The sequence below is a fragment of the Camelus bactrianus genome, chromosome 1 (genome assembly GCF_048773025.1).
Source record: "Camelus bactrianus isolate YW-2024 breed Bactrian camel chromosome 1, ASM4877302v1, whole genome shotgun sequence".
Taxonomy (NCBI): domain Eukaryota; kingdom Metazoa; phylum Chordata; class Mammalia; order Artiodactyla; family Camelidae; genus Camelus; species Camelus bactrianus.
The window spans coordinates 25,924,593-25,944,571 of NC_133539.1; the positions used below are offsets into that span (position 1 = coordinate 25,924,593).

The 19,979-nt window shown below is 34.7% G+C and overlaps 1 protein-coding gene across 6 annotated transcripts in view; it reads left to right on the forward strand.

The window, feature by feature from the left end:
• ROBO2 (roundabout guidance receptor 2) overlaps positions 1 to 19,979 on the forward strand; it is a 1,146,968-nt gene that overhangs the window by 623,292 nt on the left and 503,697 nt on the right. The window lies entirely within an intron of this gene.

Sequence of the window (19,979 nt, forward strand, 5' to 3'; positions counted from 1 at the left end):
AAATATTTGTTGAGTTAAATGAAAACGGTCCACTTCATTCTTTGTCCTTAGTTATTCTAGACTCAGCAAAAACTGCTCTTTTCCTGTGGTTTTGCTGAATTCATCAATAGTGTGTACAAATTAAAAATGATCTATTCATCATTTTATGGTGATAAACATAAACACAGTTTATATTTTCTAAATTTGGTTGGGCTATCTCCTTTCTATATTTGTGTGAATAAATCCAATTTCTCCTTTAGGAATATTCGTAATACATACTTTGTGTTGTAGTTGTTAGGTTACTTACCTGGATGGAAGGGCAAACTTGTTTTCTTCATGTTAACTTAAAAGCCTACAGAAAAATTAATATGCTTTTATTACTACTACTGAGCTTTCTGTTATTTACTGTCACGAAAGGAAAATGCCTGGGTTCATTTTTTTCATTAATTTTCATGGTTTTTGTTGTAACAAGTTGACTTTATTTAAAAAGTTACCTTAAAAGGAGAATGTATTAAATTATGTCAGTTTATTCCTTTCAAAGAAAGGAGATTAAGGTATAAAGATTCATTTATAAGAGTTTGTGAAACAAAATACAAGCATATGAAAAATGTGTAGTAAAAATATTTGTATATAAATTGCAATTATATTATACATATTTTAATAAAATTAATAGTTGAATACTAGTGATATTTCAAAATATAATACAAGCATATTTCATTCCATAGTAAAAAGTATAGAATTTTGTAGCATTTTAAACATTTGGGATGTTTAAGTTCTTGAATCAGAAATATCACAGTTTATATAATGATGATTTTTGCTTTTTCACTCAAGTATTTTGCTTTTGTCTCCTGGACAACAAGGGAGGGTAAATTATTTTCAATGATAAAATATTTTCAATAGTTATTTCCTGATATTCTCATTTCTCATTTTTCTGCAAGTTTGATGACCACTAGGGGGATATGGAAGTCTTGATAGCATTAATGCTTCCGTTAAGAAATGGGTTTCTGGAAAGGGACTAGAATTATGTGTCTCCCAGATTTGAGAGGCAGGGGTGCTCACAAAGTATTTTAATTCAATGATTTAAATGCAGTGTAGGTCTAGCTTAATCAAAGCCACCAAATTTATTTAGGGAAAAAAAACATTTGTGAGGCTATATATAAAATAATAATAATCACAGTAATGTTTAGTAATATTATTGCACTCTTTCCCTAAGGAGCTTCAGGCACTTGGCAGTTATGTCATTAATTCTCAGAAGCTCCCTGGGAAGGAGTAGGGCAATAAATCACATGTTGAAGAGAAAATGTTATAAACAGGATACTTAGAAATGGTTGTGTTCTTAGTATATACAGGTTGGTCAGCAAAAGTTGCAGCTCATTTTTATGGAAATACACTTACTTTTTTTCATTGTAAGAAACGAATCACCAAGCAAATACTTTCCTCAAAATTAATTGTGAAAAATAGCTCATTGTTTACCTTTGTATTTTCATTTAAACCCGATTACCTGTCATTCCTATGACCTATTTTCAAAATTCCATTAAAGTCAGCGAGTAACAAGATTCTTAGCAATCTTTAGTCAGGTGTCATTTGACTATTGGTGATCAAGATTGAGAGCACCTTAAATGAGGAGTTTCAATCAATGGCCATCATGCATACTATTGATTAAACACTTTGTTACCTTAGCAATGGCCCAAATTTTAAACATTTCTTAGAATTGGTTAATATTAGGAAATAATTAAAATAGTGAAGTGATGTCACTGTTTGCAAAATTAATTGAAAAATTAATAGAATATGAAGGTAAATATATATATGTTCCTTTTTGAAAATAGTGCCTGGTGCACTATTGGATATACAAATGACCTTTCCACTCTGAGGTCAGAGTTCAAATTAAGCCTTGGGTCCTAAGTAAATTGAGATGAATGATTTGGCCTCTGTCCCTTGTGTAAAATAGTCCATATCACAGAATCACCATACATCTGTTTTTGTAAAATTGGCATAATTGGCATTCTCTTAGGATTTTCTTGGCAATGAAGCTGAAGCTATTTCTTACTACAAAGGAAGATTCCTGTCTAGATCATGGATTTCTTTACAAAATCTGTAAAAATGGCCTAGAATAGTCTGTTATTTTTTGAAAAGGGAGAATTATGTCTCATCATAATCAATTTGGTAATTGATAACAGCACAATAACAATTTGATACATTTACTAAGATGAGAACACCCTTGGGAAATGACATGATAAAAAATTGAAAGAATTTTGAAGAGGTCACCTTTATGATCTTATTAGTAGTTTTCTAACTGTCTTCACTCAATAGAGAAAAATAGATTGTTTTTATATTCTAATGACTTGTTAATTATTCATATTTATTATAAAATTTAAAATTTAAATGCATAGCTATGATATTAGGTGTTGAAGGAGATACTTGGCAGTATGAATTCTGATAATATTAACTGGAGGTAGGAAAAATGGTTTCAAAATCAGCTCTTTGTTCCATAGATTCCTCCATTAATAATAAATAATCTATATAATTTCTCAAAAATTTATCATATGTATTAATAGTATGTCAATTTGAAAAAAAACTTAGCCAGAAAAAATTATGTACAGTCTCACCTTATAAATCATATAACAATGTGTGTCCAGTAAACTCAAGTACTAAGAATGCGGAAAATAAGTAAACGTGTAGAAATGTATACATTAATGTTAAAGATGTCCATGTTTCAGTTATATAATCAATCTAGATTTGGGGGGAAATGGTTGTTTTTATTTTTTTAACAGTTTTTGATAGTACAAGCAAGCAACCTAAAGAATTTTTAAGGAATGTTTACTTAGTGCTGAGTATTGGAAGATTATATTGAAACATAGAATAGTTACCCCCATTTATCCACCTGTTTACTCAAAATCAACAAACCAACCTTTGGTATCCTTGCAGTTTTAAAAATTAACACTCATATTTGAGTTACAAAGTTTTAAACTCTTCATTTGCTTTTGGTTTAAATATAATTTTAAGAAAAAGAACCTCTTCCCTCCTCCCATACTCCCATGACACACACATGCACATACATAAACACATAGCACAAAACAAAAACACAAAACAGTTATTGATAGGTCTTAGCAACTTTTCCAAAGATTTTAAGCATTGTCTCTGCTTCATTATTAGCGACTGCCAAAGTTGTAGTAATGGATTAACGAAAGCCAGCATTCCCTTTGCAAATCATACTGACTGAAGCCAGAGTCCTTTCAAACACACACAACTCATAGGGTCTTTCCCAGTGTGGCTGACACTAGTGCTCCCGTCAGTTGAATGGTGTACTCAGTAAGTCTCAGTTTTGCTTATTCTCAGATTTTCAATTTTTCTACTGCTTGTACTGAATATTTTCATTATCTTTATTTAACAACAGGGCAACTGTGAGTGCAAAAAGGAAGAATTTTATTTATATATAATAAATTAAAAAGAATTGATACATATATCTCTAAAACTGCTTTTGAGTTGGATATAAGTAACAGACTAAAAAGATTGCTGAAGATGTCATGGGATTTTTTTGAGACCATTAACCAAGATGAAGACAACTGGCACCATACTTGGCATAGACCCAGTGCTAAATTTGTTCCTTCTTTTCATAAATTTTTTGATGAAAGGCATCTGTTCTTTACTGACATCATTAGCCTCAGAGGATATAGACCTTTAGGTTAGGAAGTAGATGTGAAAATCAAAATTGCTGTTAGTAATTAATTCCTGGGAATTAATTCTACATGTCATGTTTCCATTCACAGTTACCAGGTTGTCTCAGTTTTTAAAGAGGATGTAAATGATGCTTCAGAACATTTTTTTTTCTTTTTCATTTTATCAGGGACTACTTCATATATTGTTTTTTCAAATCATTAATACTAATTCTTACATGGTAGACCTGTTTAAGATCATTCTTCAACGTGAAACCATTATGCCTAAATCTTTGCTTTGTGTATCTCTTTGTGTTTTTTTTTCCTTTTTTTGTTCTTAGTACCTTTTTAGTTGTTCTCAAACTAATTATAAGTGTATATTTGCAACATTTTCCAAAAAGACACCATTAACCTTTGTTGTTGTTTTAAAGTTATAGCTAGATGGAATAGGCTGTCTTATTTTTGAAGATCTGCTTCCCTTTCATGATTGAAGATACACAGGCTTCTTGGGTGATATTTATGCTAAGGGTGTGAACCTTAATTTGATATGAGAAAACATATTTTTGTGATGAGAGAAAGCTGTCAGTCTTAATGTGTTGGAAACAAAGAATAAAATTAAGACAGCATTTGCAAAGATGTTTCCTTCTGCTGTGCCATCATTTCCCAAGGGAAGCAATAGAAGCCATCTTGTTTTGATGTTTTAAAATGAGAATAAACAAATCACCCTATTGAGAATAATCTTTGTTTAGATGAACATTTTTACAGAATAAAGCATGATCATTTTTTTCCCGTTGCTAATATCAAAAACCTCCTACCAACCAGTCACTTAACAGTCCCATTTAATATTCACTCTAAAGAGAAACATATCTTGAAAATATAATTTAAACACATTATTCATTTGTAGAAGATGCATGGCATCAAAACAGCATGGAGAAAGTGGAATTGGAAGTAGACTATGTGAATAGAGACTTCAGTGTTCTTGTGGATGTTAAGTTCAATATAATTTCCACAGTATGATATACAGCCCACTCCCACAGGCTGGTGTTTTCCCTGGCTTTGCTGTAGAACATATGATCTGAAAGAGAGGTGGGCACCCTGCTGCCTGTGGGCCAGATTTGGCCTGCAACTTGTTTTTGTGTGATCCACAAACTAATATTTCTTTTCTTTTTTTAAAACATTTTGAAATAGTTGAATAAAAATCAAGGCTAGAATAATATTTTGTGATATGTGAACATTTTATTCAATCTGATTTTCTTGTCCACAAATAAAGTTTCCCTGGAACCTGGATGTCCTCATTTATTTACATACAGTCCATAGCCACTTTCCTGCTACAAAGGGAGAGTAGAGTAGCTGTGACAGATAGGGTATGACTCACAAACCCTAAAATATTAAACTGTCTCGCTCTTTAAAAATGCTTGTTGATCTTTGACTTAAAATAAAAGGGGTAATCCTTGTACTCTAGTGTGTGTTCTTAGACCATATAGGAAAGTGCTAAATTTTAGGACAGAAATAGACAAACTGGAATTTCTTTAAGGAGATCACTTAGGAGAGAGCGGAAGAGGGCTGAGATGGGTTTTAAAACATATGAGAAATGGTTGAAAGAATGATGGTGCTGTACTAGAAAAAGGAGTTGATGGGGATCACAGTCATCTTTAAATATATGCTCTCACATGGGAAAATGATTAGTTTCATAATATTTAATACAAAAGGATAAAGCTGGAGTTAAGAGCAGTAGGTGGAATTTTTATTGAAACATATGTTGATTCAACGTGGGAAAAAAAGAATATACTATTAAAATTATACTATTATAATGGGTTCTTTTTTCTGTATGTGTCAGTAGTTTCTAATACTTTAATTATTCATCCATAGGCTGTTTAAACCCTTGGTCCAAATGTCTGGAAGTGGTTACATTGAATGCCTTTCTTATTTCCTCATTGATTCAGCAAATACGCATTGAAACCTCCTTTGTTTCAAACACTCTTTCAGGCACTGGGGTTAGAGTTGTGAGCAGCACAGACCAAGGCCTGCTCTTCTAGAGGTAACAAGCTGGAGTCCTTGATGTGGAGAGTGATGATATGCAAGCAGTCAGATCAGTTGTTAGATAATTTTTTAAAGACAAATCAGTGTTGTGAGGATATAATGTATGACTGTGCCAGGCAGGCCAGCCATTCTTAAGTAGAGTCATCAGGGGGACATCTTATAAGGAGGAAATGTTTGAGCTAAGACCTGTGTAAGGACCAGCCTTGTAAAGATCTGCAGGAAAAGCATTCCAGGGGAGGGAAGGACCCATGCAAAGCCTCTCAAGTGGAAAATAACTTGTGCTTAAGAACCAGAGAGGGAAACTGGTGTATTAGCCTCTTAGGGCTGACGTGATAAATGACCACACATTTCCTGGTTTAAAAACATTAGAAGTTTATTCTGTCATAGTTCTCATAGGGGGCCAGAAGTCCAAAATCAAGGTGTAGGAAGAATCCTTCTCATATGGCTTCATTTGTCTAAAAAGATTTGTTGAAGTCCTAAGTCCCAGTACTTCAGAATGTAATCTTTTTTTGGGGACAGGGTCTTTCCATACATAGTTAAATTAAAATGAGGTCAGTAAGGTGGTCCTAATCCAGTATGACTAGTGTCCTTATAAAAAGGGGAAATTCAGACACAGAAATACAGGGAGAATCTACGTGAAGATGAAGGCTGAGATTGGAGTAATTTACAAGCCAAAGAATGCCAAAGATTGCCAGCAAACCACCAGAAGCTAGGAGAGACCAGGAACAGATTCACTTTTGTAGCCTGCAGAAGGAATCAATCCTACTAATATCTTGGATTTGGACTTTGAGCCTCCAGATCTATGAGATAATATATTTCTGTTATTTAAGCCACCCTGTTTGTTATATTTTATTAAAATAGCCCTAGGAAACTAATACATATTCCTTGCCTCTTCCAGCTTTCAGAGGCCCCACCGACATATATTTTGGTTTATAGCAGCATAACTCCAATCTCTGCCTCCATCTTTACGTGGACTTCTTTCTCCCTTCTGTCTCTGTGTGTCTTTTTCTATCGCTTATAGGGACATTCTCATTGGTTTTAGAGACCACTGTAATCCAGCGTGACCGTATCTCCATCCTTACCTTAATTACTTCTGCAAAGACCCTACTTCCAAGGTCACATCTTGGGGTTCTGGGTGGCCATAAATTTTGGAGAACAAACATTAGTCAGCCTGCTATAGCTGATATACCTAGAGAGTTGTCAGCAAAGAGGATGGGTGGTACCAAAAGATGGCAGAGAAGACAAGGGATGGGATATGCAGGATACCGTGAATCCTGGTGAGGAGTCTGGATTTTATTTTAAATATAAAGAAAATTCCTTGGATGATTCTAGGCACAGAAGTAGCATAATTTATTTATATTTTTGAGAGGTGTCTTTGGCTGTTGCATAGGGGATGGCTGTAATGCAGTAAGACTGGAAACAGGGAGATTCTTGTTTGGACCTTGTGGAGAGGGATACCAGGTGCTCAGCACAAATAGAAAAAAGTGGGACCAAGTTTGACAGATATGATGGTGCACTGAATATAAACCAAAATGTTCATGAGTGGTGTGTTACAGAGTGAGGAGAAATCATGGGTGGTTTTCTCATTGTTTGTTTGCTTATTTATTTATAATAGTACAAGCAGATTGTAAATCTTTCGACAGTTCAAAAGGTTATACTGTGAAAGGAGAATCTCCCACCTAGTCCTGTCTCCCAGTCTCTACTCTAGGGGCAAACACTGTTGCCTATTCTATCATCATTCTCCTGAGGAAAGATTCTGTGCAGAATCTTCTCTTTCTAAGGTGACATGTATCTCCTTCTAAACTAGAGCTATTCTTTTTCCATAAAATCCAGTTTATGAGCAAGTTTCCAGACCAGAAAACTTACTTTTTAGAAACAGCTGTTCATTCAGTAAAAATATGTCAGTAAACTTAAAATAAGATGAAATGAAAATAAAGCCAGTAGTTTTAGTGTAAATGTCCCTTATGATTTTTGTATGATTGATACTTGTGAAGCTACCTAAAACTTGCTAGCCTAGGCTTTTTGCCTAGAAATAAGAAAAGCACCTCCTTTCCCACTTGCAAGATTCATAAATGAAAAATAAAATGGATTCGTTCATCCATTGTTTATCCTCTCACTGCTTTGAAATGAGTGATGGTGTTTTGGAAAGCATGGTCATTAAGCAGCTTGCCCAAGGGGCATGGAGAGTCCCTGGCAGAGTCCATTTGAGTTGAAGGCTGGGGTTGGTAGCATATCTGGATACTCCCTCCTGTGAGGCCTTGCTATCTTCCTGCCTGTTTCAGGGTGTTTCCAGGCCATTTAAAAAGTGATTAGGAAATCATCAGCTTCCTGTGTTAAAAGGATTGAACACTCAGAACTTTCCTTGCTACCATGCAGCTGAGCTATGTTCTGCTGATTTTGCCTCCTATATAAATAAAAACTCTACTTGCTTCTCCTCATTGTTGCAGTTCACCACCATCTCTTATCTGGGTTATTCCAATATCTTCCTGGGCTCTTCTGAGAGAAGACAGTGTGGTTTTTGAAAATGTGAAACAGATGATGTTAGTTTCATGAGACGTTTAAAATACCTCTATGGTTTCTGTTGTACTTATTACAGGATTGTAATCACTGATATGGTTTTGTAAGTTCCTATGTAATCTTGGCCTCACTACCTACTTTTAAAATTTTATTCCACTATTCTTTCCCTTACCATATATTCTAGCTACATTGATGTTATTTCAGTTTCTAGAACATACCAAGGTCATCCAATTTAAAACCTGCCTATGTTGGATACTCTGCCAGCAATGTTCTTTTCCTGTTCTTACTTTGGCTAACTCCATTTGTCTTTCAGGACTCTGCTTAAGAGGCACTTACTTAGAGAAGACCTTCTTGCCCAGTAATCCAAATTAGTTCTTCTTGCTATATCCTTCTTTATAGTATTTTACGCAATTAAAAAATATATATGTATATACTATATACAACCAGATAGCAACCTGCATGTCTCTGTTTTGTTCATTAGTATACAACCAGTGCCAGCTGGTATTAAGTACTCATATATTTGTGAATGAATATATTATATGTTTATTTTGTAGTAGAGATTGTAAACATTCATCATCCCTAAAGTTTCTGTACTTTGAGTCTGTTTCCCACATTAATCTGTTTTTATTTAAATTCAGGATTGCATATTTATTTATTTATTTATTTACTATAAATATAACAGAGTAAAGTCATTTTTTTTCCTCATAGAAGAACTGTTAGGCCATCATGATTTAGTTCAATGCAGTGATTACCAGAAGTCCAAAGGGAATCATTTAAAACACATGAATAGGAAATGAATCAGCTAAGCCTGTATTATGTTTGTAATATTGCAGCTTTTGAGTGGTTTTGTAGGTAGATTTTGAGGAAAATGCTTAATAGATAAGAAAACAATTGCCCTTTATAAATTACAGCAAACAAGTATTTAATCCAAAGAGGGTTAATAAACTGCTCAAGGGAAAGGGGTTGTAATTATATTCAATCACTGTCATTAAAAATAGTCTTTAACAGGTTGAATGCTTTTAACTCTGCATTCTGAATAGCAGGTAAACATTGACCATTATTTTTCTAATGCTTACTTTGTCATAAAAAGTGAGTAGAGTGAGAGGAACACGTTTATGTTTGCTGAGAGAAAAAAAGCATGCGGTTTCTGAAATCACCGGTAGGGTGAAGTAAACATGAGAGGGAATATTCCTTATAATTGTTTAAAATTCACTAAAAAGATTGCTTTTCCATTCCAAAGAGGAGAAAAGGTTGTGGGAAACACATTACAGAAAACAAAGATCAATGGGACAATATGATTAATTTGAAGTTAAAGTAAGGAAGGTCTCTCATTTGTCACCCAGTGCCAATTTGCAGTAAACCTTAGCATTTCATCAAAAGGTTGCTGTGAACTACTTTAAAGCAATCAACTTTCCTGGAACTGGAACCTTGGGCCTTCTTGAGTCCTCTTTGAGAGCACGAAGTCTCTGTGATTAATCTTCTCTTCTGTCAACATGAATATTAAGTGATTTCCTCCCTAGTGCATTATTAAGTTGTCTTATTTAATGCTACTTTCTGAGGACTACACAGCTTGACCCTCACACTGAGGGTGAACAGATAGAATTGTCCTATGGGCATGGTGTTCTCCTTAAATGTGAAATTATGCAGATTTATGTGGCTTTATGCCTAGTTGGGGATAATGCCCTAAATATACATGAAGAAAGAGAGTAAACGAAGTTTTTGAACTAGATCAGGCATTTTAAACTTAAATGTGGCTATTTTGATAACCATTTTTGATATGTAGTGCTTAATACAAGTACAAAAGTGTAGGACATTTACATTACAAATTAGAATCCTGTGTAGTACAAAGAATGCATTCTCATGAAACAGGTAATGTTAATATTTCATTTTTAGCACTTGTACTGTGAACATTGATGAATCATAAATGCAGATTCAAGTTTAGATGTAGCATAAATATTCACTTACACTTTATTTTTTTTTTAACAAATATTAGGGGGAGAGTATAGCCCAGTGGTAGAGCACATGCTTAGCATGCACGAGGTCCTGGGTTCAATCCCTCATACCTCCTTTAAAAAATATAAGTAAAAAAAACATAATTACCTACCCCCCCAAAATAAATGAAATTTGAAAAAAAAACCCCCAAAAAACAAAACCCCAAATATTAGTATGTAATGTAATTGCTTTTTCTGTTCTCCATACCTGGGAAGGCTATCTTTAAAGTGTCACAGTATCATTCTAACTTACATTCTTTTATCTTTTCTCTAAGGTTCAATTTTAAAATACACCCCTTCCACCTGTACAGTAATTCTGGGGCATAAAAGAAGTAGTTGGCAACAGATGTTTTTTTATGTCTTGTTTCCTTGCAAATATTTACTAAAGCAATTAGTTATATGCCTGAGAGGGTCTTTGTATTTATTATATTTTGAACAAATCAAATCATACTCTTTTTTAACACATTGTGGTGTTTATTAGTTCAGCTGGTTCACTGACAGATGTTTCCTTTAGGACAGTAGAACTCATACAGCTAGTTTAATTAAAAAAAAATTGTCAAGCCCTGGGTGAGTTCATCAGTTTGTATTTCTCTCCAATTTTTAGAGTAATCCTTCCTAGAGAAATCCTTCCTCCTTTATTGTTTTTTGTTACTACTATGATGTGTATTAGTCACTGGAACATTATAAATGAAGGAAGGAAAGGAGGGAGGAAGGAAGGAAGGAAGGAAGGAAGGAAGGAAGGAAGGAAGGAAGGAAGGAAGGAAGGTTGGTTTAATGAATTCTGTCCTTTAAAGAAATAATGTTATTTCAGCACAGCATAAATGTCCCTAAGGGCAGGGTGAGATGATAGTGTCTTTTCCACCAAAGGAATTGTTCCTTCATGAGTATTTAAAGTGCTGTATTTTTCTTTACCTCATCTTGAGAGGAAAGACTTAAGAATGTCAAACTTTGTATTTTCACTGTTTTCAAATAAAGGTTTCTGTTGTTATGTTTCTGTCACATCACTTAAATTTTCATAAATGGAAATTTGAATATATTAAAACCTGGCTTATGGAAAATGGACCATAAGTGTAAAAGGAGAAGTCACTTTGCTTGTGGTTAGTATAAATTCACACAAATATACATGAAATGCATCTCTTTATATGTTATCAGAATTTATATGTTAGCATTCTTTATTAGCGGTATAGACTGACCAGCCAGGTTTATTAGCAGTCATGTCTTTCCTTCCTAATTTCAGTTGACAATTTTAGGGGGTCATATTTGTATCTAAAGGTACAATATGTGCAGTGCTATACAGTTGTCTCACAGTATCTGTTTGGGATTGGTTCCAGGACCCCGTGGATACCAAAATCTGGGGATGTTCAAGTTCCTTATATAAAACGGTGTAGTGCAGTCCACTTTCCGTATCCATGGGTTCTGCATCCAACGATTCAATCAACCATGGACTGAACCGCAGATGGGAAGGGGGAGCGACTGTATAGATAAAGCAATACCTTAGATGAACATACTGATGAATTTCACTAATAAAGGAAATTGGGTACATCAGTAAGATTTTAAAATTAAGAGTATTATTTACCCTCTCTCACCAAGGCTGGGCAGTCTTTTGAGATGATTTGGGATTCCTGTCCTTAAATTTATGAAAGACTTGGAGATGAGCAGGGAAGGGGAGCTCTAAGATAGTCCCTGTGTCAGGGTTGGACCTAACTCTTTCCTTTAATCAGTAACCTCTTAATAAGAATAAGTAACAGAGAAAGTAAATCTTTTTGGTATTTATATGTTAATATATACACCAAAATATGGTCTATATAGTTCCTGTAGGAGGGATATTATAGTTATGTACCATTATTTCTTCTTGCGCACTAATGGGACTTAAAATTATTGTTCTTTGCAGATGTCACTAAATAATAAGAGTTTGAAAAGCTCAAGCATATTTTGCTATCTTGCCGTTTTATTTAGGAGGACTTATTTCTTTTATAATTTTCCTTTTTTTTTACTGTATTATAAAATGTAATATATAAATTCTATATTTTTGCCCTACATTGTGGTACAGATCTTATTGCCCTTTCTTGTGCTTCCTGCCTTGTCTTATGAACACATTTTAACTTTTTAAGGATTAAAATAGACTGGTTCTTAAACATAGCACCGAATTTAAATGTTTAAAACTTATTTGGCAGAAGGGAGTTGTTTTAGTATATATGGTACAAAAAAGTCTTAACAACAACCTGTGGTTTTGAATTTTTTTTGGCTTAAAGTTTGCTTTTTTTAAGTGATGGAGATTTTAAAAAGTAAAGAAAACCAGTAAAACTGGAGGGAAGACAGATGATCTTTCTTCTCTTATTAAGCTATATTTCACCAACCACCTATAAATTATTTCAAGGTGAAACTGTGTAAAATTTTTAAGAATGATTGCTTTAAAATTAAACTCTTCAAATAAAAATCAGTTATATTTTCTAATTTAAATAATGAAGCACTTCACATCATTATTCTCACTATCATATACAGATAAATCTATATGAAGCATTCATAATTTGCCTTAGTTAAAACTACAAGTTTGGCATTTATGGAAAATTGTAAGTTTTGAATGTGTTTATTCTCCAGAAAAGAACTCAAAATTATGAACTTTCAGTTTTGCCTTAAAGATTTCAGCAGTGATCACTGATCACTGTGAATTTTGTAATGGACTATGTAGGGGAGAACAAATATCTTTTCCTTCTACCCTTCTAATTTCTTGGCTGGGCTTCCAGTAACAAAACAGATTAACAGAAGAAAAGCCAACACATTTATTTAATGTAAGTTTTACGTGACACAGGAGACTTCATAAGGAAATGAAAACCTCAAACGTGGTTAAACCGAAGTGTTTTTATACTAGGTTTGATGAGGAGTGGAGAGTCCTGGGAAACTGTGATAAGACAGAGGGTATGAGGTAAGTGTAGTAAACTGGGGGAAACTTAGCACATCCTGTTCCTTCACATCTGTGTTCCTTTGCATTCCAGTGTCCATTAGTCTTTGGAGATAGGGGCACTCTTTTTCTCTGGTTATAGGGCATCTCTCACGTGAGGGTCTTGTGGCCTGTTTCAGAAGAAGGTCACAAAGTCCTTGTACTTACCATTCCCCAAATTCCTTTATCTTAAAATATTCAGTAAGTCAATGTGCCCTATTTTGGGGAAGCATGTCCTGAATCCTGTTAACTACTTAAAACTGATGATACTGAAGTTTTTAAGGACAGGATTTGAAAATGGGGAGCCTCAAAGTTGGTGCTGGAACAGTTCACTTAAACAAACCAGGACTCTTTCCTGATGAATGTATTATTTCCTAAAATCTTGGGCAACAAAACAAAACAAAACACAAAATGACACAGTACATTTAAAGTATACGTTCTCGCCTTTTGAAAAACAGAACCCAAAATTTTCAGTTTTCACCTAGGGCAGTCTACCCAGGCAATAGAAATAAAAGCAAAAATAAACAAATGCAGTGTAATTAAACTTATAAGCTTTTGCACAGCAAAGGAAACCGTAAACAAAACAAAATGACAACCTACAGAATGGGAAAAAAATATTTGGAAATGATGCGACTGAGAAAGGTTTAATTTCCAGAATATATAAACAGCTCATACACTTAATAACAAAAAAAAAATCCGAATCCAAAAATGGACAGAAGACTTAAACAAGCAGTTCTCCAGTGAAGACATACAAATGGCCAAAAGGCACGTGAAAAAATGCTCAATATTGCTAATTATCAGAGAAATACAAGTCAAAACTGCCATGAGGTATCACCTCTCACCAGTCAGAATGGCCATCATTCAAAAGTCCATGAATGATAAATGCTAGAGAGAGTGTGGAGAAATGGGAACCCTCCTACAATGCTGGTGGGAATGTAGTTTGATGCAGCCACTATGGGAAACTATATGGAGATTCCTTAAAAAACTAAAAGTAGACTTACCATATGATCCAGCAATCTCACTCCTGAGCCTATATCCAGAGGGAAGTCTAATTTGAAAAGATACATGCACCCCAGTTTTCATAGCAGCACTATATACAATAGCCAAGAAATGAAAGTAGCATAAATGTCCATCAACAGGTGACTGTGTAAGAAGTTGTGGTATATTTATTCAATGGAATATTACTCAGCCATAAAAAGAATAAAATAATGCCATTTGCACAACATGGATGGACCTAGAGATTGTCATTCAAAGTGAAATAAGCTAGAAAGAGAAAGATAAATACCATATAATAACACTGTTATGTTTTTATAATCTTGAGTACTAGGAATATGAATTTTTACAAGCTGTTTAAATTCTTGGATTTCTCATCTGTGAAACAGGAATGCTTATACAAAGGTTGTACTGAAGAGTTAAAATAATTTTCATGAAGCACCCAATACCAAAAATTTGACAAGGTATAGCTATATTGGTATTTTTGTTATTGAACATCAGAATTATTAAAAATGTGTTAATATTTGTTAAATATGTATATGTATCAGGGTACTGTGCTAGGCATTGAAAATACTAAGTTATATCCTGCAGAATAAATATATAGTTATATATATATATATACACATATATATATATATAACTAAATACTATATATATACACATATGTGTATATATATATGTGTATATGTATATGTATGTGTGTGTGTGTGTGTATATATATATATATATATATATATATATATATATATATATATATATATATATAACTAAAATCATAAGACAACAGTTGATAAACTGCTTCTTATATTCTTGTATGCACATCGCTGGCAAGCCTGGTCAATTATGGATTCAGTTTGGGTGAATGATTGCTTGGATGAGGCTTGGCACTAACAGGTCTTTGGTAAAAGGTTAGACAAGAAATGACTGGAATCAGCTAGGACTGTGGTAATATGGAAGCTGGGACTGTGGTCCTTCATCAACTAGACCTTCCAAATTTATCTAGATTTTTAAGGTAGCATCTGGTCCTCTTGGAGAGATATCTATCTGTCTGTCTGTCTGTCTGTCTATCTATCTATCTATCTATCTATCTATCTATCTATCTATCTATCTATCTATCTAATCTATCTATTTCTTATCCATCAAAGGCTTAAGGACCATTCTTTGCCTTATCAGAGGTGTGGCACAGACAGGGTAGTCTGAGTGTACCGGTGGTTCAGCCAAGTACAGAATTGTTCCTGGGTGTTCCAGAATCCCTGCTCATTTATATCTCTACTTTCTCCTTGAGGCCAGGATTATGGAAGTGGGCTTTTGATTAATACTTTTATTCTTGCATGTACATTAATACTTTTATTCTTGTATCACATATAACTGAGCCAGTTATATGAGCCTGTTAGGCCTTCAGGGAAGCACATGACATGTCTGCTTCAAATATTTTACTGCTCAGAGGGGAAAAGGGTTTAATCAAAGTCTCAGGGCACAAGACTCTCAGCTCTGTGAGGGTGGGACTCCCTCCCTTTGGCACAATACCTGCCACATAGTATACGTAAGCGTTTGTTTCAGTGTTTTAATAAAATTACTGATACCACTGAGGTGATTGTTTTCATATGAAAGCCAGTTAAAAGTACAATATAAACCATATTTTCTTTCCACTCTATATAGGTAGACCTCACTGCAGCACCTGAAATAGTTATATCCTTACAACTCAGTTTGCCTTTACTGAAAAGAAGAATGCATTTGAGAAAATAGACACTACTCTTTGGCTATTGAACTGTTAAGGCATCTCTAGACTTCCTTGAGAACTTAACAATATAAAGACAACTTTTTTAGCTTTTATCATTTAGCTGACGCTTACGTTTTCATGAGATACTTTGCCCCAGCTGCTCATCTAGGTATGTTATATATTAATTCATTTTCTTCTTATAACATGGGATAGGAGATATTATCATTGCTGTTTTACACTGAAGTACTGAGAGGGTTAGTAATTTACTAAAAGTTACCCAACTCTTAACTCTGGTTCTCAAGTTTGAGTCTAGAGTCCATGTTCTTAAATGGCCTTGCTGTGAGGTCTTACATTTATTTATATGGTGCCTTAGAATTCAAAAATTGTGGTTTACATGAACTCATTTCATCCTTAACATAGTATATAGAAGCAGACATAATTTTTGGTCCACCTTGCAGATGAAACACCTGAGGCTCAGAGCAGCACATCTGAGGCTAATCTGGGTCCAGAAATGACTGGTTTTATTCCCTGAATAACCACTTAACTATCTTTGTGCTGAGATAAAGAGATGAATCGGTGTTTCTCACTGTGCCCCTCAATTCTCCAGTCCCACTAGCTTCTCAGAAGTTTCAATGCTGTCACCCTCTGATTTCGCCAACTGGATTTCTCTGGTTGCTTTGGATACTCGGTGACCCAGTCACATTTTATATCTTACTCTAGTCAGAATTCTAGAAATAGATTTTACATTCAGTTGTTTTATCTGTTTATGTATGTTATGCTTTATGAAGGCATTTTTGACATTTTCCTTTTTCATAGTATTAATGAGACTGACTTACTAAGCATTCTTTGCTCCAAGATAGACTATGTTCTAGATTTAATGATTTTCTATGCTAATCTTTCAGGGTTTTCTAACAGCAAAAATCCTTCTGAGGCTAAATCCTTATCTGGGCCCACTGAATAGTTGGTATTTCTATTTATGATGTTTTGAAATTTGAGAAAAAATACTTTAAAATATTATCAAGATACGCTATGTAAGAAGTAGGACTGTAAATTAATAAAACCTATCCTGTAGTTCTCACAAGAAAATCAATTCCACCTCAAAGTAGTTCAGTGTAGTGTTTGTCTTTATGTATCCTGGGTCCTTTATTTATTTACATTGTTGTTAATTACTGTGTCTCCAGAATGGTGCTTATGCACAGGTAGTGCTGTCCAACCTACTCATAGGGGAACATTTAATTTGTGACAATAATTATGGATCACAGTGGAACTTCCATGGGAATGAAAGCCAGCATTAGCCGAGGGGTGTATTGTTTATATCAGATATGCTCCAGTGAATAAATCAGTAACAAAAAAGTTTCCGAAATTCAGAAGCTTATTTTAAGAATATGTTAGCCAAAGTTGGGTCTCAGTATGACTTTATGATGACTAGACAAAATTCCTCTAATCCCGTATCTTGCAGAGGGTAGGTAGCTTTTTAGATTATGCAGTATTAAATAATATTCTAACCCCATGTTTGTTCACCTAAACAGAGGACAGATTAAATTGTAAAGCTTATTTGAGAAATGAGCACATTTAGCTCTTTTCCTGTATTTTTTCTTCTCTTGGCTTTTGTGTCCAGTGTTTCTTCCCAAGCAGTGTTATGCAAATGAACCAATTAATGATAGATAAAATGGTCTTCCTACCTCTCAGAGTTTGTAACTGGAAGGGCAACACCGTAAGTCACGTACCTATTCAGTGGGTTCTATAGGCCACTGTGAGGGTCTGATTAGCTTGACTGTGGAAGACAATCGCAGAGGCATCTGCTCAGTTAATTCTGAGAGAAAATTTACCAGATGGAGGCTGAAGATTTAAGTGATTAGAAGGTAGTAGATTGGAATACAAATTGGATTAAAAGAAATTAGATTGATATAAATCGAATTGAGTCACAACAGTTTGTGTTGTTCGTACCAAGGGGCAGTGGATTATGGGAGAAGCAGATGCTCCAATGAGATAGGAATTAATGTGGCTTTGACAGTCCATCTGCGAAGGTCTGAATATCGAGTACATCCCTAATCTCTCTCTCCATTTATCAATGCCATAATGTTAATTAGTACTTCATTCATTAAGTTACTTACAGAAGAAAAAATCTCACCCCTATCCCCTGTCTGCTTGAGAATTTGTTATTCTGCCAAGAATTGGAAAGCTCTCTTCAGCTGAGCTAGCTGCAGTTGACTGTGAGGGTAGACCTGTGTCCTTTTCCTCATGCATACAACTAACTACCTTTGGCATGAGTGCAATAAGCTTGAAAATCTTTGCTCGTATATTCCTCTTCATAAATATGTACTTACGTGAAGCTTTGCATTAATGACTAAGCATGGTGCCACTAAAAAAAGAGTGGCTATATTAATTTGATAATAAAATTATATATATTCTACATTCTGTCTTTTATAAGATATTCATTGGAGTTATATGTTTTGTGTAATGATTCAAATGTTTAACATTAATGTTGAGTGGCAGATTCCTCCTTGAAGGGAAAAATAAGAAAATTTTCATTCCCATAATACTGTGACTGTTTATACCCAAATGTGTGTGTGTATGTGTGTGTGATGTCTGTGTGTTAGTTTATGGGAAATTTCAGGTTACTGACACTGTTGTGCTTTGTTGTATAGTATCTGGACCTGCTCGTTAAAGAAAAAAAGTTGAATGAAATGAAATTAAAAGAAACATACCATTTTAAATGCCTTTGCTTATGTGGGAAATATGACCCTCTAAAATCCGAGGTGTATTGGCATGGGAACCTCATTATTACACCATTGGCCACAGCAGTGAAGCTCAGCATAAGGCAGTTCTGTCTTGGATCCCATCCAAGGGAACTGAGCCAGTGGAGATCCAAAGGTGATCGCACCTCTAAGGCAGCCCAAGGGTGTAGACGCTAAGGGACAACCATGCGGAAATGCTCCTGTGTATTAATAATAATCACGCAAATACAGTTCCTGGAGACTAAAGCGATGAGATGGGCAAAAATGGAACATCAAATCCTGTGATGCAAGAAGCATATCATTAAAGGTTATGCCAAGTCATTCAGAAATAATTGTAGTATGGCAAATGTGGGCTGTCTGCCAGTGTACATACAGGAAGAATTTAAATTTTTTTTATGTAGAGGAAGACAGTGGTTAGTGCAAAAGTGTGTCAAGTGTTTGAAAATCCTTGGTTTTATGAAAAAAATTCTGTGGGCAGTGATCACTTCAGGCAATGTTCTTAGTAAAGGAATAAGATATATGTATATATACCTTACATTTACATATGTATCTATGTGTATATATATATATGGATATGATATCTGTATCTTCTGTTTATATGATATATTTACATAAATGGCTCCTCCTCCCCCAGGCTGACCTTAGGTTTCTCCTCAATCCTCACTGGACCCCAATACTAAGATAGCTTTTATTGTCATTGTAAATAATATTGGCTAAAGAATCTGACACTCATGTTTTCTACTTCAGAAATAACTTGCCCTCTAGGAGCCAGAACTGAACCTGAGGTCTGTCTGAATCCAGAATATATACACTATCTGCTTAGGTCCTATGTTTAAACACTGTATGTGGCCCATCTTTTGAACTATATATTCACTAATACAATTTGATCATAATGAAAGAGTGTATCAAGCTAGATACCAGCAAAAGTTAGAAAAGAAGAAGGAATACTATTCCATGGTATAAATATACCACATCTTCTTTATCCAGTCATCTGTCAATGGACATTTAGGCTGTTTCCATGTCTTGGCTATTGTAAATAGTGCTGCTATGAACTTTAGGGTGCAGGTGTCTTTTTGAAGTAGGTTTCCTTCCGGATATATGCCCAGGAGTAGGATTACTGGGTCATATGGTAAGTCTATTCCTAGTCTTTTGAGGAATCTCCATACTGTTTTCCACAGTGGCTGCACCAAACTGCATTCCCACCAGCAGTGTAGGAGGGTTCCCTTTCCTCCACAGCCTCTCCAGCATTTGTCATTTGTGGAATACTATTCAGCCATAAAAATGACAACATAATGCCATTTGCAGCAACATGGATGTCCCTGGAGAATGTCATTCTAAGTGAAGTAAGCCAGAAAGAGAAAGAAAAATACCATATGAGATCGTTCATATGTGGAACCTAAAAAAAAAAAA